This window comes from Myodes glareolus, chromosome 18, assembly GCF_982192425.1.
Source record: "Myodes glareolus chromosome 18, mMyoGla1.1, whole genome shotgun sequence".
Taxonomy (NCBI): domain Eukaryota; kingdom Metazoa; phylum Chordata; class Mammalia; order Rodentia; family Cricetidae; genus Myodes; species Myodes glareolus.
Genome location: NC_142043.1, coordinates 32794519 through 32821915, shown reverse-complemented (window position 1 = coordinate 32821915; position 27397 = coordinate 32794519). Strand labels below are relative to the sequence as shown.

General features: G+C 43.6%; 1 long non-coding RNA gene across 1 annotated transcript; it reads right to left on the bottom strand.

Annotated features, from left to right (window-relative positions):
* Window positions 1-375: 375 nt before the first annotated feature.
* On the bottom strand, window positions 376-27397 carry LOC146890759 (uncharacterized). The gene is made up of 3 exons (XR_014998449.2): window positions 27191-27397; window positions 21711-21790; window positions 376-1394 (listed from the first exon to the last, which is right to left on the bottom strand). It is a non-coding gene; the product is annotated as an uncharacterized LOC146890759 (long non-coding RNA).

Sequence of the window (27397 nt, the reverse complement as noted above, 5' to 3'; positions counted from 1 at the left end):
TCAGAAAAGCAAAACAGCCAACCACTGGCTCTTACCTCTACCTCAGTCTGAAATGGGGATCCTGACTCCAGGAATCTCAGAATGAGACTGTGTCTCAGAGCTGTCTCCTCCTGTTTTATATTCCTCTCTAGAACTGGGATTAAAAGCATGCACCACTACTGCCTGGTTTTTATGGCAAACTAGTGTGGCTACTGTGATTAAAGTGTGTGTGTCACCACTGCTTGGTCTGTGAGACTGATCAGTGCGGCTGTTTTACTCTCTGAACTTCACGCAAGCTTTATTTATTAAAACACAAATGAAATATCACCACAGGAGCTCAGGAAGCGGCCTCTGCAATCCTAATGGAAGGAAGCGGAAGGTGCTCCTTAGCTTGATTTATGATCTCTTTCAGCGTGGAGCCATTACAAAGTGAGGAAGAGACGATGTGCCCAGGGCATCACTAAATGATCATTTTGTTTGTACAGCACATAACTGCACATAGGAGAGAATGTGTGTTATCTGCCCAAAAGAATGGCGGCCGGTTTGGTGTTGTAGCAGCCCTGATTTTTTTTTTTCTTTTGGTTATTAGAGACAGGGTTTTTCTGTCTGGAATTCCTGGCTTGTCCTGGAATTCACACTGTAGACCAGGCTGGCCTCAGACTCACAAAATTCTGACTACCTCTGCCTCCCGAGTGCTGGGATTAAAGGCTTGAGCCACCACCGCCCAGAGCAGCTCTGATTATTTCTCATGGGATTTTAAACTCATTTTCCTAGAACTGACAGTCCTTATAGTTATAATGAGAATACATAAAGCAAAAGCTAATGAAAGTGCCGACAGGAGGATAGAAGAATATGTTTTGCTTGTCACATAATAGTTTCAGCACACACAAGGGAAAAAAACCTCAACTTGAAAAAACTTGTTGATTTGTATCACAGCATCCATTATCAACTTGATACTGGTGTGGTGATGAGGACCAGCTTGAAGGTGACAGAAGTGGACATCAGGCCTGGACCACCAAACAGAAGCGAGGCCACAGATCCAGAGGGCTCAACGCACTGAGACTCTAGTCATCCTGCTAAAGAAACACGAGCAAGCCTTTAATTAAGTGTAAACATAATTTATACCACAACAAAATTTGTGAAGCCAAGAATTCATATTGATGATGTGGCAGCAAGAACTCACAAAAATTAAAATTAAAATAACAGGAAGTGGTCCTCTGTCTCTTATAGTCTCCCTTCTCCCTTTTCCAAGATGTTCTCTGAAGCGTAGGTGCAGGAGCCGTGTTGTCGATGTATCCATTGGGGCTGGCTCCCCACAACCAGCGGGTCTCTGCTTTGCATCCAGTTGTGGTTTTCTCTGATGGTCTCCATTTACTGTAGACAGGCTTCTTCTGAGGGGTGGTACCTACACCTATCTGTGGGAACAAGGATAAGTTTAAAGTGGCAGAGGTAGATGCTCTTCTAAGACCCAGGGCCTCAGGAGCCCTGCCTGGGTAATTGGCTAGGTTTCTAGTATCAAGCATGGATTTCCCTCTTACTGGGGAGCCTCAAGTCTAATTAGATAGCTGTGATATGAGTGTGATATTGCACTTTTAGAGATATCTTGTCATGCCCCCTAATGGGTCATTTAATACAAACTGGTCAGTCCTGAAATCATAGACACATAAAACACACTAAATGGACTCAGGAGGTCACATTTATATATTTGTATGTGTGTGCACATAATAATAAAAGAGGCCATACATTTGAAAGGGAATGAGGGTGGAGGACATGGGTGGTGTTGGAGGGAGGTCAGGGAGTGGGGAAATGCTGTAATATCATTTTAATTAAAAAATATTATCCCACCTCATAAAAACAAAGCCAAACTTCATCAAACTGTTGCCACACTGGAACATGGAATTTGGATTGCCTACATCTGTGTTCCTGGGCCGTGGTCACTCATACTTGGCTCCAGAGTCAACTCTCCTTTCCCATCTGAGGTGAGAATTGAGGTTTCTGAAGACAGCAAGGAAGCATAGCTCCGTTTCCAGCCATCAGAGTACCGAGCATTGTTTGCAGACAGATGGAACTTTTTCCTTGACCCCACCTTCCTGGTCTCTAAGCGGATATGAATCAGGTCTCCAGGTCAGAAGAACACAAGGGACACTTACTACTGGTACTGTGACCCGGCTTATTTCTAAAACCCATCCACCACCTCTGAATCCCTGACGGCAAATTCAGCCAAGCTAGAGAGGCCCCAATAGCATAATTAGTTAATACATCTCGATATATGAAAATGATATGTATTTGTAGATAAATGAAAAACATAACCATCTTCACTTACTTTATTATCTTTATTTTTGCTGTTTGAGAAAGAGTCTCACTAGGCTAGTTTCAAGGCTAGCCCCAAACTCAAAGCAGTCTTCATGTTTCAGCAATGAATTACAATTCCCAACTCTCATTTAGTATTTCTTTTCTTTTTTTTTTAAAGATTTATTTATTAAGTATACAATGTTCTGTCTGCATGCATGCCTACAGACCAGGAGAGGGCACCAGCTATCGTTATAGATTGGTTGTGAGCCACCATGTGGTTGCTGGGACTTGAACTCAGGGCCTCTGGAAGAGCAGCCAGTGTGCTTAAACACTGAGTCATCTCTCCAGCCCAATAATTCCGTTTTCTTTTTTCTTTTTGTTCTTTTTGAGACAGGTTTCTTTGTATAGCACTCCTGGCTGTCCTGGAACTCTCTCTATAGATAAAGCTGGCCTCAAACTTATAGAGATCTGTCTGCTTCTGACTCCCAACTGCTGAGATTAAAGGCATGTGTCCACACTACTTGGCTATTTAATATTCTTAAATGTACAAGAATCGTAGTAATGTTTGAAGGATATCCTCAAAGGGTTAGTCATGGTTATTTTCTCTATGTGGTAGAAAAATAAACTTTCCTTATTTTTGCTTATCTGTCTTCTAAATTTTCTACAATAACTTTACTTTTGTTTGGTTTTAAATGAAATGAGTTAATCTGTGAATTTTGCCACCCAAAACACTAGGATCCTTTATTTGTATGCACTACTATAGCTAAAAGACTGAGTGAGAGCCAGGCGGTGGTGGTGCACACCTTTAATCCCAGCACTAGGGAGACAGAGGCAGGCGGATCTCTGAGTTTTATGCTCAACTTACAGGAATCAGGCCTTCTCACATCCACCACCCAGTTCCCCAGGACACCCCTCCCCCAGCGAAGCAGCTCAGTAGCTTAGCTTGCTGTGTGCGTCCCTGGTTACCTGTAAGGCTGAGCAAATATCTCAGGTCAGAGCGCGTTCGCAGGATTTGCGGTTATCCCACATGACAGAGCACTGAAAACCACCCTTCCCCACACAGTCCCTACTGTCCCCAGTTAGATCTTTCTCTTGACTTCTGGGAGATTCTGTCCCAACTCTGCAGTTGGTTGGTTTCGCTCTTACTCTTTGGGGACCTGCCACCCAGCTCCCAAATAAATACTGGGAGACTTTTTCTTACTTATGAATGCCCGGCCTTAGCTTGGCTTGTTTCTAGCCAGCTTTCCTTAACTTGATATTCCATCTACTTTTTGCCTCTGGGCTTTTTTCTATTTCTGTCTATCTTTTCTTTTCCTCCTTATTCTGTGTCTTGCTGTGTTGCTGGTTGGCTTCCTCCTTCTCTCCCTTTCTCATTTCTTTTATTTATTCTCTCTGCCCACCAGCCCCATTTGTTTCTCTCTCTTGCCTAGCTATTGGCCACTCAGCTCTTTATTAGACCAATCAGGTGTTTTAGGCAGGCAAAGAAACACAGCTTCACAGAGTTAAACAAATGCAACACAAAAGAATGCAGCACGTCTTTGCATCATTTAACAAATGTTCCACAGCATAAGCGAATGTAACACATCTTAAATTAATATTCCACAACAGTTCTCTGCCCAGAATCCAGCACGACAAAAAGCCAAAAAAAAAGTGGGGGAGGAGTTAAAGGTTATTAACATCTGTGTGACATTGTCTCTAGAAAAACGAAAACTTGATCTTTCTCATATACAGCCATGGAAACATGTGTCCTACTGTTACCAGGGAGACTAGGGCTCCCTTTTAGGTTTTTAGTCTCATTAATAAAGCACTTCATACTAGGCTCAAGGACAATTTTATTCAAGTTAGAGAATAAAACAATACACCAGGCAAGTTGAAATCCCAGCAGCTGCCAGGGGAAGGTCAGATGGAGACAAATTCATGCCTTTTAAGTTTGACACAGAGGTCAGTAAAACCAAGGACACTCAGAGTGAGTGACCTGCAAGGCTTAGATAGGTGCTGTAGAATAATCCTTTTGTACACTGTAGAAATTTGACACTTGAATCAGTTTAATAAAAAACTGACTGGCCTGTAGATAGACAAGAAGTATAGGCAGGACAACCAAACTAAGGATGCTGGGTTTAAAGAAGGGTGGAGTCAGAGGAGATGCCAGCAGACTCAGAGGAAATAAGACTTGTAGAAAATGAGGTAGCAAGCATTAGCCACATGGCAGAGGGTAGATAAGAACTATAGGTTAATTTAAAGTAAAAGAGGTAGCTAGTAACAAGTCTGAGCTAATGGCCAAGCATTTACAATTAATATTAAGTTTCTGAGTGGTTATTTTGGAGGTGCTGCCTTGCCTACAGGAAGGCTGTTGAACCCCAGATATGGCTTCAGAGGGTAGGCTCTTATGACCTAGAGCAAAGGATCGTACCAGGGACACGTGGTTAGGAGCAGAAATAGAGAACGTTTATTTTTTATTTTTGATTAATTAATTAATTTGGCTTTTTGTAGTGTGAGGGGCCAGCTTGTTGGGGTATCTGTCCCGCCCAGTACCCCACAGCAGGCAAATCCCAAACAGAAATTACACACAGGACTCCATAAGGTTATAAACTGATTGGCCCATTAGGTCAGGCTTCTTGTTAACTCTTATAACTTATATTAACCCATTATTCTCATCTATGTTAGCCATAATGGCTCCGTACCTTTCTCAGCTGGGCAAGTTACATGCTGCCTCCTCAGTGATCTGCGCAGGAGTGGCAGAGGAACCTCTCTGCTTCCCAGAATTCTCCTGTTCTCATTGCATCACCTCTACCTCCTGTCTGGTTTTCCCACCTATACTGCCTGCCTGGCCAATCAGCGTTTTATTAAAATATGATTGACAGAATACAGATATTTCTCCTGCACCAGCTTTTCAAGGCAGGGTTTCTCTGTGTAGCCTCACTTGTCCTGGTAGAGGAAGTTTATTAAGAAAGAAAACACATGCTTGAGAGTGGGAGTGGGCTAATGAGCAGGGAACAGAGCCAAGGAGAATTGGGCCATGTGGGTCCCCTGGAAGATCTTTGGGGTCCCACCTTTCTCTGTATGTTTCTCGGGCTTGTTTTCACACAGGCTTTGTTCCTCAGATGAAGCCCAGGTGAGGAAGGGCACCCTGTCTTCCTCTGGAAAGTGACAACTTTCACACGTGACCCTTAGTGTTTCACTCTCTAGTCCCTGCTGTGCTGCCACACTCCATGGCCATGACGTGAGTGACAAGTACCTTTCTAAATCAACCTCAGGAGTGTGACTTACAGACCAAATCTCAGCTCCTTCACTCTCCGGAGACTGGATTTTGGACTTCCTCTCTTCCCTAGTATCCCCAACAGTAGGAGCAGCAGACCATGCTGCCCTGACAGGTATTGTGTGCAGCCATGTTAACCTGACAGGTATTGTGTGTGCAGCCATGTTAGCCTGACAGGTATTGTGTGTGCAGCCATGTTAACCTGACAGGTATTGTGTGTGTAGCCATGTTAATCTGAGAGGTATCGTGTGCAGCCATGCTGCCCTGACAGGTATTGTGTGCAGCCATGTTAACCTGACAGGTATTGTGTGTGCAGCCATGTTAACCTGACAGGTATTGTGTGTGCAGCCATGTTAACCTGACAGGTATTGTGTGTGCAGCCATGTTAACTTGACAGGTATTGTGTGTGTAGCCATGTTAATCTGAGAGGTATTGTGTGCAGCCATGTTAATCTGAGAGGTATTGTGTGCAGCCATGTTAACTCGGCAGGTATTGTGTGTGCAGCCATGTTAATCTGACAGGTATCGTGTGCAGCCATGCTGCCCTGACAGGTATTGTGTGTGCAGTCATATTGACCTGACAGGTATTGTGTGTGCAAATATTCCTTATTTGCAAAGTGATCTGGCCCACAACTCACCAGGTGCCCCTTGCTGATAGAGATAGACCAGTTTGGTTGTAGTTTTCTGAGTGAGGGCCTAGCTATGTAGCATAGGCTGTCCTCTCACTGGGAGGGGGCAGCCTGCATCCTGTCTGTGGGATGACAGGTGAACACCACTATTGTCAGAATGAGTTAGGCTTTCTGGATAAGAATGGCCCCCATAGGTGCGCAGGTTTGAATGCTTGGTCACAAGGGAATGTCATTATTGGGGGTGTTTCCTTGTTGGAGTCGGTGCGGACTTACTGGAAGACGGCTGTCACTGAGGGTGGGCTTTGGGGTTTCAGAAATCCCTGCCAGGCCCAGAGGATCTCTCTCCCCACTTCCCCCCTCTCTCTCTGTGTGTGTGTGTGTGTGTGTGTCTGTCTGTCTGTCTCTCCCTGCTGCCTGTGGATCTGGATGTAGAACTCCTGGCTCCTTCTCCAGCACCATGTCTGTCTGCACACCAGCATGGTTCCAGACATGCTGGTAATGAATTAAACTTCGGAAACTGTAAGCCAGCCCGATTAAAAGTTTTCCTTTATAAGAGTTGGTCATGGTGTCTCTTCACAGCAAATAGAACAGCGACTAAGACACCAGCTTCCTTTTGCTGCCATGGAAACAGATTACTAAACTTAAACCATCCAGCAAAGGTCACACCACTAGGAGACAGGAGACTGACTCTTAAATTCAGGGTTTTTTGTTTTGTTTTGTTTTGTTTTGTTAACTCAGATAGGCAATGTCAGGTCCAAAGGAAACTCCAGTTTCCCAGACTCCAAAGGGATAGTGCATGTATCCAGAAATGACACTTTTGGCCCAATTCAAGCTGGACTATAGAAAGGTATCTGGTTAGATAAAAGCCAGAATGCGGCAGGAATTTGCGTATCAGCTTCTCCATCTGCCAGAAGGAATCATTTCCCTTGCCTCTGGCAGGAGGGCCCTGGACTTTCCATTGGCATAAACCCGTGACTGCTTACCAAAGCCCGTGCCGACCTCCAGGCCCCCTCAGTACCTACTTGCAAGTACATATTCTATATTTCAAATCCCCACACTAGCATCCTGGCCCCTCTCACCCTGCCTCTACCTCAAGCTCCCAGGCATGCTCAGCTCACGGCTTCCCTCCTGCAGTTACTCATCCTCCTTAGGATTCTCTACTGTTCTCCCTCTTGCTGGTTCTCGCCTCTCCAGGAAGTCTCCCTTCTCTGCTTGGCTAGGTCTGGCCTGGTCTCTGCCCTGTTCACCATATAATCCTCTCTAATGGAGCGGCCATTTTGGCAGTTTCTTTACGGTTCCCTCTCTAATACAAGCGCCTCTAGCTTGTACCGTAATTTGCTGTGAGAGCCGTTTTGCTGCCCGTTACTCTGTGGCATGACCACACTGACTGTGTGACTGTCTGAATGTCTCAGGAGGTGTGCTGTTGGCGGGGGAAATATGTGGAATTCCTAGGAGGGGCCCACCAGGCCTGCGAGTTAGGCATTTGGAAACATTCCCCGGCTTGGACTCCCTTAGGACATTTTGGGGTGGGGCAATGTTTTATGGGGCAGATCAATCCTAATGTGTTTCCTGAAGCTTAGAAGGCCTGATTCTTGCCTTCTAAAATGTCCAATTAAGACAATCCAACATGCTCTCATAAAAGTCTCCCGCCCATCCTTGAAACAATCACTCCACGCCCCTGAGAACCTCTGATTGAGACACAGAAATGTCTGTGTTGCTAGTAAGAGAAAACTCAGAAGAGCTAGAGCAATTGGAAGGTAACTCTGGGGGCAGGGGAGATAACTTGAACTGGACCGCCCTGGACTGACTCAAAGCTTGAACTGGGCAGCAGATCTGAGCGCTGACGTAATCAGCAGCAGTAAATAGGTCGGCTGCCAAGATAAATGCATTATGGACATAATGAGTGTGGTGTGCTTATGCTAGGATGGAAAAACAAATATCTACATCTTTGAAGGCGTATGCATCTCTCCCGGTTGTCTCTTGAGTCAGCAACGGGTAGCAATTTAGTTGTCCAGACCCTCATTAATGCTAAATTCTTTCTAATTGGCAGAGGCAGCCATCCAGACGGTACTAATGGGTCCTGGCAGCCACGGCCGTGTCAGGTGCTGTAAATGAGAAGTCCTGGGCAGCAACTTCTCAGCAAAGGCTGAGAATTCAAAGCCACAATGGCTCCTTCACCTCCACCGACACAAACAGCTTCTGTTACAGGGCACAAAGGCTTTCCACAGATAGCATCTCCAAGGGCCATTTTCTCCTGGACGTTGTTAACAGATAAATGAGGTTTTTCTGTTTGACTAGAAAGAGGACTGTGTGCCGGACCCTTTGGGGAGACCCCTCCCATAAATCCTACTTATCTCCAACCTTAGTCTGCCATCTGCAGGAACAGACACCGGCGAACAGGGCTTTGAGCAGCTGCTTTCCCATTGCGAGTCCTGGCCTAGTCTCACAGCAGAGTTTGGTCCCCTTGGCTTCCCCCGGCGGCTGCCTTCAGGGTGCAGTTTGCTTTCCTCTGAGTAAAAACAACATAGCAGGAGTGGTTCAGATTCTCTCCAGTCTGTCAGATGTGATCTTACTCTAAAGGACCCAGCAAGAAGGTGTCCAGACATGGAGATGATCTCTTCCCTCATGCAGAGAACGTAGTCTCTTTTCTATAGTTATTATTGGAGGCTTGTAAAGCGGGGTGATAGAAGTTTCTAGAAAGTATTCTGATTTCTGTTTTTGTTCCTGAGACTGGTGAACTGAACCCTGGAGGAACCTCATAGAGCTCACAGCTTCTCCAGAATTGTGTTTCGTGGTTCTCAAGGTGTCTAAAATCAAGACAACTGCCTCCCGAGACTCCCAAATCAGCAGATATTAGACTAAGCAGGGAAAAAGCAATGAGTGCCCCCCCCAATCTCTCCCTAGTCTTCTTGGGTCTCAGTCTTCAAGTGAGGTCTATTCTTGATCCAGACGATTAATCAGAAATAAGCCTTATTTTTTGCATTGTTCCCTTTTCCTCAGATGAAAACTTACACGCTGGAGTCCTCGGCTGAGCTAGGGCTGTTTTCTCTCACCCCTTGTAAACCCTCGATTCTAAGTCAGCGCTAAGTTTACTCTTTAAAGCATAGCATAATTTATTTTCTGGTGCAAATTTACCCCTGAATTTCTTGTTTCTTGATATTTTTTCTTTCGTTTTTAGTGTGTTTGTTTGTTTGTTTTCTTGAGTCAGGATCTCTCTGGTCAAGCTGACCAACTTGCCATCCTCCTGCCTCTGCTTCCCAAATGCAGGACTGTAGATAAGACATGCATACAGTCTTAATTTCAAATGTATTCCTAATATTCTAGCTTCCTAAAGCCAGAAGACTGCCTAGGACGTTAAGACTGTGGGTCCCAGCATAGCAGCCCGTTCTTCCCATAATTCACTAATCTGGTGGGTTTACCTCCTGGCCGTTACATCATCTAGTTTTTGTTTTAGCTTGTTTGTCGTTTTTTTAAAACAATGTTTGGATGTATGCATTTTATGTGTATTTTTTTAGATTTGTATGTTTTATGTTTTGTCCACATGTATGTAAATGTAACACATGCATTCCCAGTGTCCACAGGGATCAGAAAAGATTGTCAGATCCCTCGGAGTTACAGATGGCTGTGCGTTCTGGGAACCAAGTCTGGATCCTCAGCAAGAGCAAACATGTTCTTAACTACCATGCCGTCTTTCAGCCCCCTGTAGGTCATCTGTTATTGGTGAACCAGCCTGCCTTCATCTTGGGCTTGAAAGCCATCTTTCAATAAAGACAAACTAGGTTCATTCCTGTCTGTGATTAAATCTCTCTTTCTCAAAGACTGGGTTCTGTTCCACTTGTAACCTTAACTACAAATGGTTCTAAACTGCCTATTGAAGTAAATGGCAACCATGCCTTTGTTTTAAAAAGTTGTTAGGCCCATCTTGCAACCTTAGTTTTGCTCGTAGTAACTCTGCCCTCCTGTTGTTATGAGCATCTTATGTTCTGCTTCTGTAAACCCGCCTGTGTGTCCACCATATCCCATATTTGTAAACCCCTGCCCTTGAGCTTTTTGTAAAAACCCTTATCTTGCCCATGTCCGCTGCTGACCTCTTGAATCCTGCCTTAGAGGGATGCAACCTGTGTTTGCTTTAATTAATTGTTTGCTTTAATTAATTGTTTGCTTTCATTAATTTGGCATTGATTATTGAGGTCAGCAGTCTCTCTCTCTTCCCATCTTTTGGATTAACAGGCACTTCTTCTAATCCCCATTTTCAGTGTTCAGTAGATCTCTCTCACAGAGTAGAAGCCAGAAGGAAGTTTGTGAATGCTCTCAGGATGAATTCTAATCCCCAGCAAAAGAAAAATAAAACCATCAAACAAAACCCTAAATTCAACAACAGCAAATCTTATGGGCGTCTACGGAAAACTGAAACATCATAATTAGATACATACCCCTTGGATCAGATTTGTGAAACTTAGAACTTCAAAGGGAAGACTAACACACCAAGCGTGCAGTCCTGTGTGTGTGTGTGTATGTGCACACACACACACACACACACACACACAGCATGTCATGTGTTGGTGAGCGTGTCTCATTCCCTTCTGAGCCTGCCTTTGATCGAGGGGACAGGACAGACAAGAGACAGATAGGGAAAACCCAGCAGGAGGGAGGGTGGAAATGCAAAAGACCAGACGGTGAGATAATCTGACTCAACCTGCAAACTCTTGGACGGCCACGGCAGAGCCTGTGTGGTGCTCACATTCCTCCTGGGACTTCCAACCCCGTCAGCTGCAGAGACCATGGGACCGACGTATAGCTGGCTGTTAGCGCTGATGACCAAATCTGACATCAGGAAAATCTGACCAGTGTCTGGCTGAGCTTACGTAGGTTCTCAGAGTCTGAGAATAAGGAACGGGTTACAGAAACATCCCCACGTCCACCCAAGTGGGGGTGAGCCCGCAGAAGGAAGGTGTCATATAAAGTCACATTTCTCTTGCCTTGGGGAACCCACCCCCATGCCTATGTCAGATTGAAAACAGAAGGAGAGTCCTCTACCCGAGTCTGTGGCAGGAGCCGTTCCACGGATGGCATTTGTTCAGAACCCAGTGCTAACACCTCTTAAAAGGACAGAGGTGAGTTTTTTCCAGATAATGGTTTTCACCATTCTGTGAGTGGAAAATTGTTTCATAGTAAGAAAATGCCAAAGCACTTCCAACAGCGTTGGAAGAAGTAGCTTCTAAGCTGGATTCAGTCCCAGTGGCCCGGTGTATGTACTTAGAGAACAGGTCAACTGTAAAAGAATAGTGGTATTTTTATTATTTATTGTTCTTTGTGATAGTCAAAACATATGTGTATAAACTTTCTCTTAATTTGTTTAGCAAAGAAGTACAATTTTTTTGTTTTGGTTTGGTTTTTGGATTGTTTTTTTCCTGAGATGGCTTCTTGTGTTGCTCTTGTTCTAGAACTTGCTCTATAGACCAGGTGGCCTCACACTCATTGAGCTCTGCCTGCCTCTGCTGGGATTAAAGACATGTGCCATCGCTGCCGCCACCACAGCCACCCAGCTAAAGAAACACAGTCTTTTCAAACTAAGTGTGCATTGGCTCCCCACAACACACATATACTGCTTTTTTAGAATCTCACTATGTAGCCCCAGAATTCTGTATGTAGACCAGGCTGGCCTCAAATTCTTAGAAATCTGCCTGCCTCTGCCTCCCGAGCACTAGATTACAGTCATGTACCACCATGCCTAGCAATTAAGAAAAGGATGTTAATGGTGCGTGCCTACAATCCCTTTCTTAATTGCTAATAGAACTTCCTATGTTTTGCATGTTTATACCTTTCCCGTGTGGCTCCCACTGAGAGCCCTGGTTAGCCCAGTGAACCACAGTTGTTTGCTTCCCTTGGTCGGTCGTGGATTAGTTCCAGACTCACGGCCCAGAGCAGGCCAATGAGGCGCAAGAGGAAGTCTATGAGTGTTCTTGCTTTCTCTCAAATGGGAGAGATTAGCAGGCCCAAAGGAAACTCCAATTCCCCAAACTACAAAAGGCAGTCCAAATACCCAGAAATGAGCTCAACCTGGACTAAAGGAGGATTAGCTAAAAGCTAGCAGTTAGATAAAAGCCAGCATTCCTCGGGAACTTGGGAAGCTGGTTCCCGCCTACCGAAAGAAGTCATTTTCCTTATCTCCAGCAAAAAGAGCATTTGTCTGTCCAATTAGCATCATAGCCCCTCTCACTTCCTCCTCTACCCAAAATCCCTCCAGCGCATGGGGCCATCTCCCCACGGCTGCTCACCCTTCTTATAACCCAGCTGTTCGCATTAGTTCGCTCCAGCGTCTGCTAGTCACACTGTTCTCTCTCTCTCTCTCTCTCTCTCTCTCTCTCTCTCTCTCTCTCTCTCTCTCTCTCTTCTATCCCCTACTCTTCTCCCCTTTCTTACAGATGTCCCCGGCCATGTCCAGTCTTCTAGCCATGTTCCATTTACTTCTTTCTCTCTCTGCTCTGGACTCTTCCAGATACCTCTGGCTGTTCTTTCTCTCATATCCACAATGAAACCTTCCCGTATCATAGAGCGGTCATGTTGGCAGTTTATATAGAGATCTACCTTACAATATCGTGTCTTCCAAGGATTCTTTGAGACAGTAACAATTGATGGCCATGACCCAAGACCCTAAGAGCATGACCCTAAGGAGCGTCCTGACCTGGCCAATGAATTAATATGCTGTGGATCACCTCTGAACCATACAATAAACAACAAAGACAACAAATATCCATAGTTTACTATAACTTAGAAGTGAGGTTTACTTAAGTGTTTGTCATAAATGCCCACAGCTATTTAGGGTACCATTGCTTTCATTAAATATCTATGCAATGAAATCAAACATTTCTAATTCATGCTAGTCTCAACACTTTACCAGAAAACCCTCAACAATCTCTTCCTTGATTGAGAGAGAGAGAGAGAGAGAGAGAAGTGGGATTTGTATTTTAAAAATGGTTCTAAAATTTAAGATAAATTATTCTTTATTTTTCTTTCTTTCTTTGTTTCTTCTTCTTCTTTTTTTTTTTTTTTTGAGACAGGATTTCTCTGTGTTGCTTTGGAATTAGTCCTGGAACTAGCTGTTGTCGACCAGGCTGGCCTCAAGATCTGCCTGCCTCTACCTTCTGAGTGCTGGGATTAAAGGCGTGTGCCACCACTGCCCAGAAAGATAAATTATTCTAAAAGAAACATTCTTTTGAATCATTCCTTCATTTGTCGATTTATAGTGCATGATTCATGGACAAGACAAAAATTTAAACTTAAATATCACGTCAAAATTGGATGAGGAGAAATGAAGGATTAAAATGGTGTGTTTTAAAATGTTTTTTTAACGGATGATGAAATATATAGACCCATTCACTGCTGGAGATAAAAATTTAAGTGCTAACTGTCTAGACTAACATATAGCTACAAGGAAACTGGTTAAGACAGGAGTTGTGGATAGACAGGGCAGTAAACACTTTGCTATTTGTTAGAATTCCAACTAGTATGACTGGAAATCATGTGTGAACACACACACACACACACACCACATTTTCTTCTCCTGACTCTATTAAAATTCATTTAGACTTCCTTTGTTTCAGAATTATCCACCTTCAGCTGCAAGGGAAAGTTGTTTGTATTTCTTGAGGGCTAAACTTTAAGATCACTTCCTGCCTTTAATTTCCTGTTAGCGGTGTTTGGGGGCATTTCCTGTTCCCGTTCTTAGCAGTGCTGAGCAGGAGGATCTGGATGGTTGCTGATGTTTCATTTTCCAGAATGGTTTCACAGGTGACTATTTAGGTAGAGATGGGTCACTGTCGTTTCCCCAGGATAAAGCCAAAGTGCTTTCAGGTGACGCTGTCTGTAGCGTGGTTGACGGAGCATTTTCTTCCATCTTGGGAAACGAGCTAGGCTCGGTAAGAACTGCCCAGTTACCAGTATCTGTAAGTACCAGGTCTGAATCGAGTCTGTCGTCCAGAGCAGGAGATCAAGAAACCACGGTGCTACCCTCTTTATTAGTGAAAGCCCCAATGGGTGCTTTGACTCAATTAAGCAAGACTTAATCAGTGGTGGTTTTATAAAGAAGAAATGTACTAAAACAGTGATTATTTTCAATTTCTGACTAGATTTGTCAGGATCAAAAAATGGTAACATAATTAAAAGTTTTCAACAAACACAAATTATGGAAATCTTAAAATGTCCCTGTGACTAATATATCTGAGAAAAATAATTTTTTAATTCTTCCTTTGATATTCAAGAATAGAAACAATCACATTCTTTTCAATAAACAGAGTTTCTCAGGAGATCACAAAGTACTATTAGCTATTGTGTTTTATTTTATCATAGCTGAATTTTGTATGTTTGTTTGCTTTTGGGTTTTTGAGACAGGGTTTCTCTGTGTATCCCTCCTGGCTATCCTGCAACCCTCTCTGCCGACCAAGCTGGCCTCAGACTCTGAGATCCTGGCTCTGCCTCCCAAGTGCTGGGATTAAAGATGTGCGCCAGCACCTGGACTCCTTGCTGATTTCATAAAAGCATTGTTAATCTATTTCCATAGTGTATCTACTTGAAGATTTCTATTAGAAAGAATACAAATGTAAATATTTTAACAGCTATTTAGAAGCATCGAGATAAACAGGATGCTTCCGAGAGGAAAACTCTCTAAACAATACTTGATCAAATAAATCTTAAATTAATAAAAAGAACTAATCTGGGGGAAAAAGAACCTAAACAGGGACAAACAGTCAAGCAGATTCTGAAAAGACAGGGAATAAGAGGATAGATTTACCCTGTCAGAAACAATAGCATGGATGATGTCATCTTAGCTCAGGCAATCTGATGACGAGCAAGAGAAGGCAAAACAATTTAAAACACAAGCAAGGCCTAGATACATGCAGGGGTAGCCAGAAGTCACCTACACGTTGCACAGACAAAGAAACCAAGCCATAGCAGGGTGTTAAATCTAACACATGTCCAAGAACAAATAGGATGGAAACATGGGGGAATGAGTGTCTGAAGTTGGGGCCTGTGGCAGTTTAAATGTAAGTGACCCCATAATTTCAGAGGCAGTGGCACTATTAGGAGATGCAGCTTTGTTGGAGTGGATATGGCCTTGTTGGAGGAAGTGTGTCACTGTGGAGGCGGGCTTTGAGGTTTCCTTATGCTCAGGACACTGCCTGGTGTTTCAGTTGACTTGCTGCTGCCTTCTGGTCAAGACATAGCCGCACCGTATCTGCCCGCAAGTCACTATGCTCCTTGTCATGATGATAACGGACTGAACTGCTGAAACTGTAAGCCAGTCACCCCAGTTAAATGTTTTCTTTCTAAGAGTTGCTGTGGCCATGGTGTCTCTTCACAACAATAAAAAACCTTAACTAAGTCAGGGCCCAAAGACATCTCTGGGCATAAAAGTTAATTAAAAATATAAAGGGAAAAATCCAACATATGTGGTTACATATGATTATAAATTTTTCTATTAAAAAAATTCCTAGATGGAAATGTGGCTCAGTTGATAGAGTATTTTTTTTTTTAGAGTGCATCGAGTCCTGGGTTCAGTCCCCCAGTACCACCTATATCAGGTGTGATAGAAGGTGTCTATAATCCCAGCACTTGGGACACAGAGGTGGAAGAATCAGAAGTTCAAAGTCATCCTTGGCTATATATCAAGTTCTAGGCCAGCCTGTGCTTCATCAGAACAAAACAAAGTGAAACAAATCCTCAACCGAATGTAAAGGTAAACAACCCGAAAGCCTTTCCTAAGGTGTGATAGAAGGAGCTGATATGTTTATATCGTAGAGATGCCCTTCAGATTTCAAATCACTAAACACTACCTCCCACCAGAGGGTTCCCTCACCTGGTGATTTGCCTAGGATGTAATGACATCCAAACAAACACAAATTAACCACTATACATTTACACAAACACATACATTTACACCAACACACAACTGTTCAATGTAATCACATTAGACCCTAACACCTGCTCTGCTGGAGTTAAAAGCAAGGGAAATACTTGGGAGGTGTTTTTAATGGCAAAGAGTACATTGCAAAGTAGCTTACAATGTTTATTATTCAGAAATTAATGCCTATGTATAAAAATTTAGGTAAACTTATAAACTTCCAGGTGCTATCTTCAGGTAGCGACATAGTAGATCATTTTAAGGGTTCATTTTTTTTTAAAAAACAATATTGTGTGTATTTGAGTTTTGCTTGCAAGTATGTCTGTGTACTGCTTGCATGGCTGGCACCCGCAGTGGCCAGAAGAGGGCGCTGGATCCTCTGGAACTGGAGTTACAGACAAACCTAAGATGCCTCATGGGTTCTGGAAATTGAAGCTGGGTCCTCTGGAAGAACACTAAGTGCCCTTAACGATTGAGCCATCTCTCTGGCCCCTTTTAGTTTTTTTTTTTCTTTTTTTCTTTTAAATGCTTTCCTGTATTTGTCTCTCAGTTTATTAATTAGGAAACAGAAACAGAGTCAGGCTCTGTGGTACAGGCTTGTGAGTGCAGCTACTCCAGAGGCTGAGAAAGGGGGATTTCGAACCAAAGCCCGGCCACAGGTCAGCTGTGGCGGCTCAGTGAGGCCGTTCTGGAAAGACAAACCAGAAGGGCCGAAGGCACAGTTCAAGCAGAGAGCGCTGAACATTCGGAAGGCCCTAGGCTTAATTCTTTGGCCAAATAAGTAAATAACTAAGTAAACAAAAATGAATAAAACAAGTCTCCAAGTCAGCCTTCCTGTGGAGCCTGCTTTCTGAGTCGCCTGCCCGTGCTCACTCTAGGAACGGTTGCTCAAGGATGCTCAGCCTCCAGGTTGACACAGTTCAGGCCCCCATCTGAAAACCGCGTCTGTTTTCCCCAGCTTTCTTGAACGATTCACCACGCTCTTGGCTTCGCATCCTTCTCTGAGCATATATAGTAAAAGCTAGTCAGGGCTTTTCTGTAAAACGCAAGAATTATCAAATATACGAAAAGTAAGCCATAAAAAAAATTGGCGCACCAGCTAAATATAAGCGGTGCTCGCTAGCATCCAGCTTAAAATAACTTCGGCCCTCGGCTGGGGCCACTGCCCATGATTGACATGGAATTTACCCAACGGCTAGTGCTGGTCCTACATTTTTCAAATCCTTCTACTTTTTCAAAATAGGTTGTTGAGTCGAACTTTATGTGCTTATATGGCAAAGCTCCCCTGTTTACGGTCCCAAGACCGAAGCATAAAATCTAGTTAAGGGTTCTTGCCAAAGCATGAATCAGTTGCAGCAATATTCTGAACTCTGTTCTTTCTTTCCATTCTCTAATATTTCTTCCATCACAACCCAAACAATTACTCATAATTAAACTGAGTAGAGGAAAGGGGCCCTGGCAAGAAACGTACTTGGCAAGGACCCAAAGCCTCTTCATTGTCTTCCACACAGAACAATTACATCAGTTCCTTCCACCGTCAGAGGGGAAAAAAATGGATTTTGCAGAGCAAGGGTTGAAAATAAGGGGAAGGAAACAACTTATTTACACATTCCTAATCAAGCTAATGCATAATCTGTTTATGGGGAAAGGAGAGAGAGACTTTGAATTGCTTGGTTGTTCTAAAGCCTGCTTTCATTTCCTAATACCCCAAGCACAGGCCCACCAGCCTCTTGGGTCTCTAGGCTCAGAGGGAAATCCCATTAGTAAGGGTAATAAAACCCAGAGTCCAGAAGCTCCGGGAGAAGTTAAATGCTGTCCACATTGTTGGAAAAGTTAAAGCGCTATTGTCCTGCTATTAACTCAGTAGCCCCTCTTCAAATCCTACAGCAAAAGGAAGACCTAGAGTCTAAATTTGTCACCTTATACCAGACGGCTTAGAAGTTGTCATAGTCAGGGTGTCTATTGCTACAATGAAACACCATGACCAACCAAAAAGCAAGTTGGGGAGGAAAGGATTTATTTGGCTTACACTTCAACATTGCTGTTCATCACTGAAGGAAGTCAGGACAGACACAAAAGCAGGGCAGGAACCTGGAGGCAGAGGTCATTGAGGCGTGCTGCTTACTGACTTGCTTCCCCTGGCCTGTTTAGCCTGTTTTCATATAGAATCCTGGGCCACTAACCCAGGGATGGCTCCACCCACTGTGGGCTGAGCCCTCCCCCAACTGATCACTATTTGAGAGAATGCCTTACAGCTGGATCTCATGGAGGCGGCTTCTTTACTGAGGCTCCTTCCTCTCTGAGGACTATAGCTTGTGCCAAGTTGATAACACAAAACCAGCCAGTACGAAAATTGTTCACCCTCAGTTCCTCTGAAGACCAGCGATCACAATGCAGTACATTTCTGCACCCCAATAACACAATGACCACCAATGTGTCATCGGTTCACGGGCATTCCAGGTGAGTTAGTGCCTAGACACCTTGGGGGCTACCAGAGGAGCAAAGGTCAACCTCCAAACTAGGTTCTTCATTCACCTGGCTGCCCCAGGGCTTTCCCTTTATGCTCCTTGCCACCTCTAGGTAACCTGGAACTTACTAGTTCCCTAGGAAACGGAAACAAGGCGTAAGGGGTCATCTTCCCAAACCCAAGAAGCTCGAGAGACTTCAGACTACGTTTCTGAATGACATCAAATGAGACAGAAACCATTGTTTCCAGGGGGTCCATAACCATTCTTGAGAAACAAGTTTTGGATTCTGAGAAATTAGATTTCTCATTCTCCAAAATATTCATTCCCAAACATAATAGATTATCACGATGCGTCCTATAGCAGAAAGCTAATCACGGGTTAATCTGACCTATATACCAACCCCTTAAATCACATGCTGACCGGTGGTTCTCTGTACAGGGTCACACATTTTAGAGACCAAGTGCCTATCTTGGCGTTGCAGCTGGCATGGAGGATGTCCTGTGTATGCTCTGTGTCAACACTGCTGACAGCGATGTTCTTTGGAATGCAGGCCAAATGGCAGACAGTGGAGAGAATCTGGGGATCTATACAGGCCAAGGCAGAAGCTGCTGACCAGCAAGGCTGGCTGATGGGCACAGCAGCTCCCCCTCCTCCCCCAGGCACGTCTGTACCAATGCCTCTAGAGTATTCAGAAGGCACTGGCTGAGAAAACTTTGGAAAAATTTCCCCAAGCAAGTAGCAAGAAGGTCTCCACAGGACTGGCGGTGCAGTTCCAAACAAGGCAGAACTCTCTTGTTGACAAGTGACAGGCAGTCAGCTCCAAGGGGAATGGAGACTGTGAGCCAAGAAAACCATATCAGAGTATATAAACAGGCTAGGGTTCAAAGGCCAAAGCCCGGTTGATTCAGAGGTCCTATAACGTGACTTGGGCTACAGTTAGGTTTTTCTTTGTCTGCGTAGGCTTGCTTCTGAAGACCAGTTCTCCCAGAAACCAAGGCACTGGCTGTTGTAAGGGCTGTGATCATTGTTTTGTCCTGTGGCATCTGGAAGCCCTCTCTGCACTTAGGAAACATGTCACCTCTGAAGTTTCTGAAACACATGCCCTCCCAGGAGAGGAGCTGCACACCAGCTGCCTGAGCTATCAAGCAGGCTCAGAACTGACACAAAGGCAGACGCTCCGACCTTGCCCGGGTGAGCTCACATTCCTGGAGCAGCAGTGGCAGCGGCCCTAGGGATTCCATATGCTGCTAAATGCCCTTTTAATTAGTTTCCTTTCTAGTGAGATGGAAGCAGCTGCCTAGATTCACACAACTCCCATTCAGCAACCCCGTTTAGCTAGGAGCTTCATTCTTCAAATGAGCCTGCCGATCCAGAATCCAAGCAAGGATGGTTTGGGTTTGGTTTTAATTCCTTTCGTCGTTGTTGTTGTTTGTTTTGAGAGTAGGGTTTTGCTCTGTTGCCTCAACTGCCATTGAACTCAAAACCCTCTTCTCTAAGTCTTTCCGTTAGCTGGTATTATGGTCTCAGGCTCCTCACTTGCTTCAGCCAAGGATTCATGTTGATGTTTTGAGGGTCACTTAGATGCTGAGTGCATGCTTCCTTCTACCCCAGACTGTCATTCAAGGGATAAGGCTCTCTTTTCAATCCAACCTGTGTGAGATGTCCCTTTCTGTGATTAAAGTTAGTGGAGCTCACAAAAGACAATTTCAGGGACCCTCTTCTGAAACAGAAGTGGGGAGCATCCCAGAATAAGGAGAGGAATACATGACAACCACTTTCCCTTCATATAAAAATTTTCCTGATTATTTGTCAGTTCCATTGAAACCCATAAATACCAAACTACAAAGGCTTGAAAGAATAAGTCTTAATTTCCAGTCCCAAACAAAACAAGAGATCTTAAAGCGAGGCAAATTTTTGCCACAGTGACGTGTGATGACTAAAAGGAATCTCACTGTGAGAGAAAAAGAAAATGTTTTGTCTCTAAACATTAGAAAATTCGTAGAAAAGATTTTCAGTAATAGTCAAATGTTAACCATTGCTTCTAGGCAAAAATCTCTGTTCTGCCCTTTCTCCCAATGAGTGTCCCATTTCCGGGCCTAGACTTGATAAGATACTTCTAAATCCTATTGGAAGATGAGTCCCCTGCTGGAAATTTGCCAAGAGCTTTTACTGAGGGAAATAAATTATCAGCTACTGCTTAGCACTGCTTTTCCCCAAAGATCAGGAAGCAGACTAAATGCCCCCTAGTCCTTCATGATGCCAAATACTTGGGGATCTACAAGCTTAACCAGAAGCAGAAAGATAGTTGAAAAGGGAGATCAAGCCAGCTTCAAAGGGAAGGAGACAGAAAGAACACTCAGGGTCAAGAGATGGAACATATACAAACTATGTCAAGGGCCGCAAACCTCAGCTGTATGTTTGGTGCCAGCAGAAAGAATCTGACATGGTGTGATATTCAGGGCTCTCTAAAGGAACAGAGCTTACGGAATGATCTATCTATCTATCTAACTATCTATCTATCTATCTATCTATCTATCTATCTATCTATCTTGTTGTGGGGTATTTGATCATACTGTGAAAGCCAACTCTTCGTTAATAAAATCAACATTGGATCAGGGGGTGGATCCATCGTTGACAGGAACTGGCCCTAGAGAGTATGGAGGAACCTGGGAAACAGAGAGACACACAGGAAGTGGTAGGGAGGGACTTGGAGATTTTCTGTGGTCTTTTTGGTTTGGGACAGCTGGAGAGATGCTGTTCTTGCTGGGTGACTAGACAAAAAGGAAGATCAGCTGGTTGCTTCTTGGCTTTTCTGAGCTAGCAGGTTTTCACCTCAACATCTGACTCCCAAGTCTTTTTCGGTAAATAGAACAATAAAGATTTATTTTAAAAAGCTACATTTGGTGGCAATGGCAGAGCTGGGTTCTGGGGAACCTGACATTTTGTCAGACCATGACCTGAGCAGTGGGGTGCTGACTGAGGAACCACACATAATAGTTAAAATATCAGTAGATTCAGATGTAGCCACTGAGCTAACAAAAACCAACAGATTATATATAGAGAGATAGGTAGATAGAGAGATAGATAGATAGATAGATAGATAGATAGATAGATTGATTGATTAAAGGGAATTTATTAGAATGACTTACAGGCTGTGGTCCAGCTATTTGAACAATGGCTGCTTACCAACAGAAGGTCCAAGAATCCAGTATCCCGTAGTTGTTTAGTCCGTGAGTCTGGGTGTCTCATATGGTCTTCAGTACACACTGGAATCCCAAAGAAGCAGGTTTTAATGCAAGGAAAGGCCTTAGCGTGAGAGCGAGAGCAAGCAGGCAAAATGAGAGCAAACGCTCTTCCACACCCTTCATAGAAAGGTATGTCCCAGACTGAAGGTGTGTCTTCCCACCTTAAAGATCTGGATTAGGAATGGTTCTTCCTATTTCAAATGACTTTAAAAGAGGGAGGGAATCCCTCATAGGTGTGCTCATCTGCGTGGGTTTTAGTCAATTCCAGATGTAGCCAGGTTGGCAACCAAGATCAGCATCTCACATAGAGAGCTTCCATTTGGTCTTCCTGGTCTGCTCTCCATCCTTCTAGACTGAGCTCTCCAGTGGCATGAACAGTACCAATCAGCACCCGGTCTTCTTGCATATAGAGTTCTACCAACTAAAGGAAGCAGTGGAAGCTAAAAGGGTAGGAGGAAGATGAGCCTGAGATCTGCCTTCCTTGCTTCCCTCCCAGCAGGATGATGGCGGCCATTAGGTCTTCTTCTCTCCAGGCGTGCTCTCGAGGCTCTCTGCCCTCCGAGAAGCAGTTGTTTCCATTGCTTTCTGGTTCCAAACCCCATCCACATTTTACAACTAGCCTTTTTACGCTGCAGTGGGGTGTTCACGTTTTATTTTAAAATTTTATTTCTTTAAATTTATGTATATGAATGCTTTGCATGCATGGACATAAGAACACCATGTGCACTTATCAAATCTCCTGGAACTGGAGTTGCGGATGATTGTACTATGTGGGAATCCAGGTGCTCTGTAAAAGCAACAAGTGCTCTTAACTGTTGAGCCCCCTCTCCAGCCTATACACTGTGGTTTTCATATTTCTTATTCTTATCATGTTAGCATGCCATCAAGTTCCTGCTGTGACAATGACATAGGCAGTAGAATGGAAGTGAGGTCAGACATGCATTTTTCTTTGCTCAGATGTGCCCCATGCTGTACCCACATGAAGATGTTAAGTATGTGCTTAGGAAGGAAGGTTCATCTTTAGAGATGCAGGGTTAGGATCACATATCAAGAGTCTTAAAATCACTGTAGCACTGAATGCAGAAAAGGAGGATTGTAAGTATGAGGCTAGCCTGTGCTACGTAGAGTAAGTTCGTCTTACTCCCAAACTCCTGCTGCTACTGCTACCACCACCAAAAGAAAAAAAAAATAAAGAAAGGAAGGAAAAGGGAAGGAAAAACAAATGCACTTCCTGGTTATGGGAATGAACCCCCAGGAACAGGTCTCTTAAGATAAAGATTGAAATTTAGCCATTGGCTACAACATTTGAGGAGACAGTTACAACCTTAACGAGAACAGTTTTGAACTAGAACAGTGGGACTGTGGACACCAAGTCACTGGGAATTCCACAGTGAAGGAAAAGAGGCTGTGGAGGCAAAGGAGGAGGCGCGCAGCCTCACTTACATGGAGGTGACCAGAAGTGAGAGAGGAAAAAAGATTCTTTTTTCTTTTTAGTTTTTTGAGACGGGGCCTCATGCAACCCAAGCTGGCCTGGAACTTCTGATTGCTGTGGGAGAATGCTCTTGTACACTGTAAAGATTTGTCACTCCTATTGTTTTAATAAAATGCTGATTGGCCAGTAGCCAGGCAGGAAGTATAGGCAGGGTGATCAGACTAGGAGAATTCTGGGAAGAGGAAAGGCAGAGATGCAGTGATCAACCAGATAGACACAGAGGAAGCAAGATGAGAATGCCTTCCTGAGAAAAGGTACCAAGCCACTTGGCTAAATATAGACAGGAATTATGGGTAAATTTAAGTCCTAAGAACTCATTAATAATAAGCCCAAGCAATAGGCCAAATAGTTTATAATTAATATAAGCCTCTGTGTGTTTATTTGGGACTGAATGACTATGGAACTGGATGGGACAGAAACTTCCGTCTACACCTGATCTTCCTGTCTTTACTTCCAAAGCACGAGGATTACAAAAGTAATCCTTCCATCAGGGAGGAATTTTAGATGAGACAAATGTGGAAGACTCTGCACTCAGAGGGGCGATCCTTTACAGAGGGACAGTTTCTAGTGAAGAGGCAAGAAGACCCCAGCAGGTTGGATTTGGGTAGACAGGATCTCCTCCTTGATCTATAATGGGGACAGTGAGGCTACATGAACATGTGGGTGACCCTTGAGGAGATGGGGATCGAGTTAAGACATGTTACCACCTCAAACTTCTGAAAAAGTGAAGAGGCAGGAACTTTTATGAGGGGTTGAAGGGGGATATGAGTCATGAGCTTCAGCAGTGACAGGGGAGAAAAGGTCCAGGTGTTTGGAAGTATGCTGAAGCTGGCTTCGCAGGACGAAGATGCAAGGCTTATGTAACGGAAGAACCAAGCACAGAGGTGTGTGGTACCCACCAGCCAGCTGAAGACTTCAGTAACTAAGCTACAGATGAATATGAATAACCAGACTAGGGCAAGAGAATGCATGCCTTCTCCCACCCTCCTCCCCTGCCCTGAAATGTGTAGTCATGAAAGTTAAAAAAAAAACCTACCAGCTGAGAGGAGGTGGTGGTGGTGGAACAACTCGCTGGTGTCAAGTACACAGGTGTGATAATGTGATTTTTTGTGGACTTTGACTAATATAAAATAAACTGAAAGTCAAAAATGCGTGAAACTGTATGTCATTTAAATTGTAAACATATGCATAGTAGAAGAGTACTGCACACCACACACACACACACACAGACACGCACACACACACACACACACACACAATTACTGAAGATTGAACTCAGAGTCTCACACAAGCTCTCTACCACTGAGCTATCTTCCTAGACTGGGCATGCTCCTGTTGCTGCTATACTGGAGAACAAGTCCAGGACGTTGGGCTTGCTAGACACGTGTTTTGCCATTCAACTATGCCCTTAACCCTACATATGCAAAAAGATTCAACATATTTTCAATACATTTTAATGAGATTTTACAATGTTATATATTCTGTGGCCTTGCTACATCTCCCCCCGAAAAAAAAAAAACCCAAGAGAATTATTGCTTTAGGCATGGTAGTCCATACATGTAATCTTAGTCTATGTGAGGATGAAGGATGAAGGATTATGTATTTGAGTTCAGCCTTCCTCCTCCCATAGTCTACATAACAAGACCTTATCTCAAAAAAAACATTTGAACAAAACAGATAAGCTTTTAGACTGTTTTCAAAGACTTTTGTCTGTCCAACAATGGTGAAGTGAGAAGGGTTGTATACATGCCACTTTACGTGACTGTGACTAGGTCTAGGCCACCTGCTTGGAATGACTGGGCAGAAAGTACATCAGTTGATTATTTGGTGCCATACCGTTTTCCTTCCCACCTCTACAATAAAATGTTTCAAAAACTTACCTTTGCTTATTTGGTGGCTTTATTTATTTATTTATTTTACTTTGGTTTTTCGAGACAGGGTTTCTCTGTAGTTTAGAGCCAGTTCTGGAACTCACTCTGTAGACCAGGCTGGCCTTGAACTCATAGAGATCCGCCTGGGCTCTGCCTCTGGCTGGGATTAAAGTGCTGGGATTAAAGGTGTGTACCACCACTGTCCTATTTGGTGGCTTTTAAATGTCATCGCAGTCATTTTTACCTTAGATGCACTGAGATTATGAGAGATATTGAACATCTCTTATAATTATTTTTCCTTATTTTGAAATCTATTACTTGTCTTTTCTATTTTTCTATTGGCCTTTTCTACTGCTTTGACAAATTATATATAATTAGTACTCATGTGTAGCTTGTGTTTTTACAAATCCACCAACTCCTTGAGAGTTGTCTAATAGGATCTCATGAAACTAAAAAACTACGTAAAGAAGAGGAACTGTCAACCAGAAAAAAAAGACTGTTCACAGAATGGGAGAAAATCTTTGCAATATTTCTTACAGAGGATTCCTGCCTAGAATATATAAAGAATTCAAAAAGTGGACTTGGAGAGAAGATTGAGCCATTAAAAACTAGGTTCACAACCAAAAATACCAAGAACTCAAAAAGTAAATATCAAGAAAATAAACAACCCAATTAAAAAGTAGGTCATGAACAGAGCGTTCTCAAAAGAAGAAATATAAATAAATGACTGATAAACTCTTACATAACTGTTCAACATCCTTAGCCATCAGGAAAACGCAGATTAAAATTTCTCTGCGATTTCATCTTATCCCAGTTGTGATGGCCATCATCAAGCACACAAATGTCAAAATACTGATATGAAAAATGGAACCACTATAGATTGTTGGTGGTAGTGTAAAATAGTACAGTCACCATGGGAATCAGTCTGGAAGTTTCTCAGAAAGACTAGAAATAGATCTATTGTATGGTTCAGCAATGTCACTCATGGGCAGATAGTCAAAAAAACTGGTTCCTGCAGCAGAGACCTTTGCATACCTGTGTTCCCTGTTGCTCTATCCACAGAGCTAGGAAACGAAACCAATCTAGTGCACATCGGTTGATGAACAGACAGCGAAAGTGTGGTCCGTCTACACAATGGAGCAGGAAAATACTATGCAGAGGGAAGTAACCGCTTCATTAAGTCAGACACCACATATTCTTTCTCAGGTATGGATTATGGCTTCAAACTTAAAGCTTTGTTTCTTTACTTGTAATGTCTGCAGAGGCCCGAAAGTCAGGCGGGAGTCATGGTAGATGGGAGAAGAGGCTTGACAGGAAGTGGAGATAGCAGAAACCCGTGTGTGCTAGGATTTCAACAGGGACGGACTCACATGGTTTAGGGATTGACCTAAATGTAGCAACAGAACAGTTTCTAGTGTTCGCAGTGACTTTACTGATGGGAAGAGTTGCAATTATTGTCCATTGGCCATTGAATCTTAGTATACACACACATGAACATACACATGCCTATATACATCCCCATACACGTCCTCCATACGCCTCTCCACACATCCCCCCTCCATATCCTCATACACACACATCCATCTAACCACAAAACTGACCACAATTTATAAGGTCAGACTTATGGTTATGTTTACTTATAGCACATGTTCATGTGGTTTAATTAAAAAGGGATCGGGTATAAAGTTAAAAATTAACTAAGATGAATGACGGGGATAAACACCTGAATCCAGGTATTATGTGCCATCTGGTCCGTGCCCTCTGCCCAGGCAGAAACAAGCTCGCATGTCATCTACTCAAACAGAACCCACCTGGTGGGGAAGAAAGACAAGGTCGTGTGACTGCTGCTCCAAGGAGAAACAATTAGACTGTCGGGGTACGGTTTCACTTTCTCCTTGAAATATTTATTGAGGATAGTGAGGCCCCTACCCTGAGTTACAAAGATATGCCTGGAACCTTCCCTTACTCATTCTGCAAAATCTGCCCTTGGATGGTTGTTATACTTTGGACGTCACATAAGCTACGTGGGTCACTTAGGGCAACCACAACAAGACTCACCTCAATGGGCTTGGCTAGGATCCCACCCAGAAGAGTGAATCTCTCTTTTAAGTGAAATGAGAGGTGGTTTGGAAATCCTTAGGCGAAGAATCCAAAGTTGTATTTTAAGAAGGAGCTGAAAGTGACAAGCAGCCTCTAAACGGGAGGTCACACTGCGGCGTTTCAGGTCGTCAAATCTCAGGTGGCTGGTTTTGAAAGCCTGAGAGC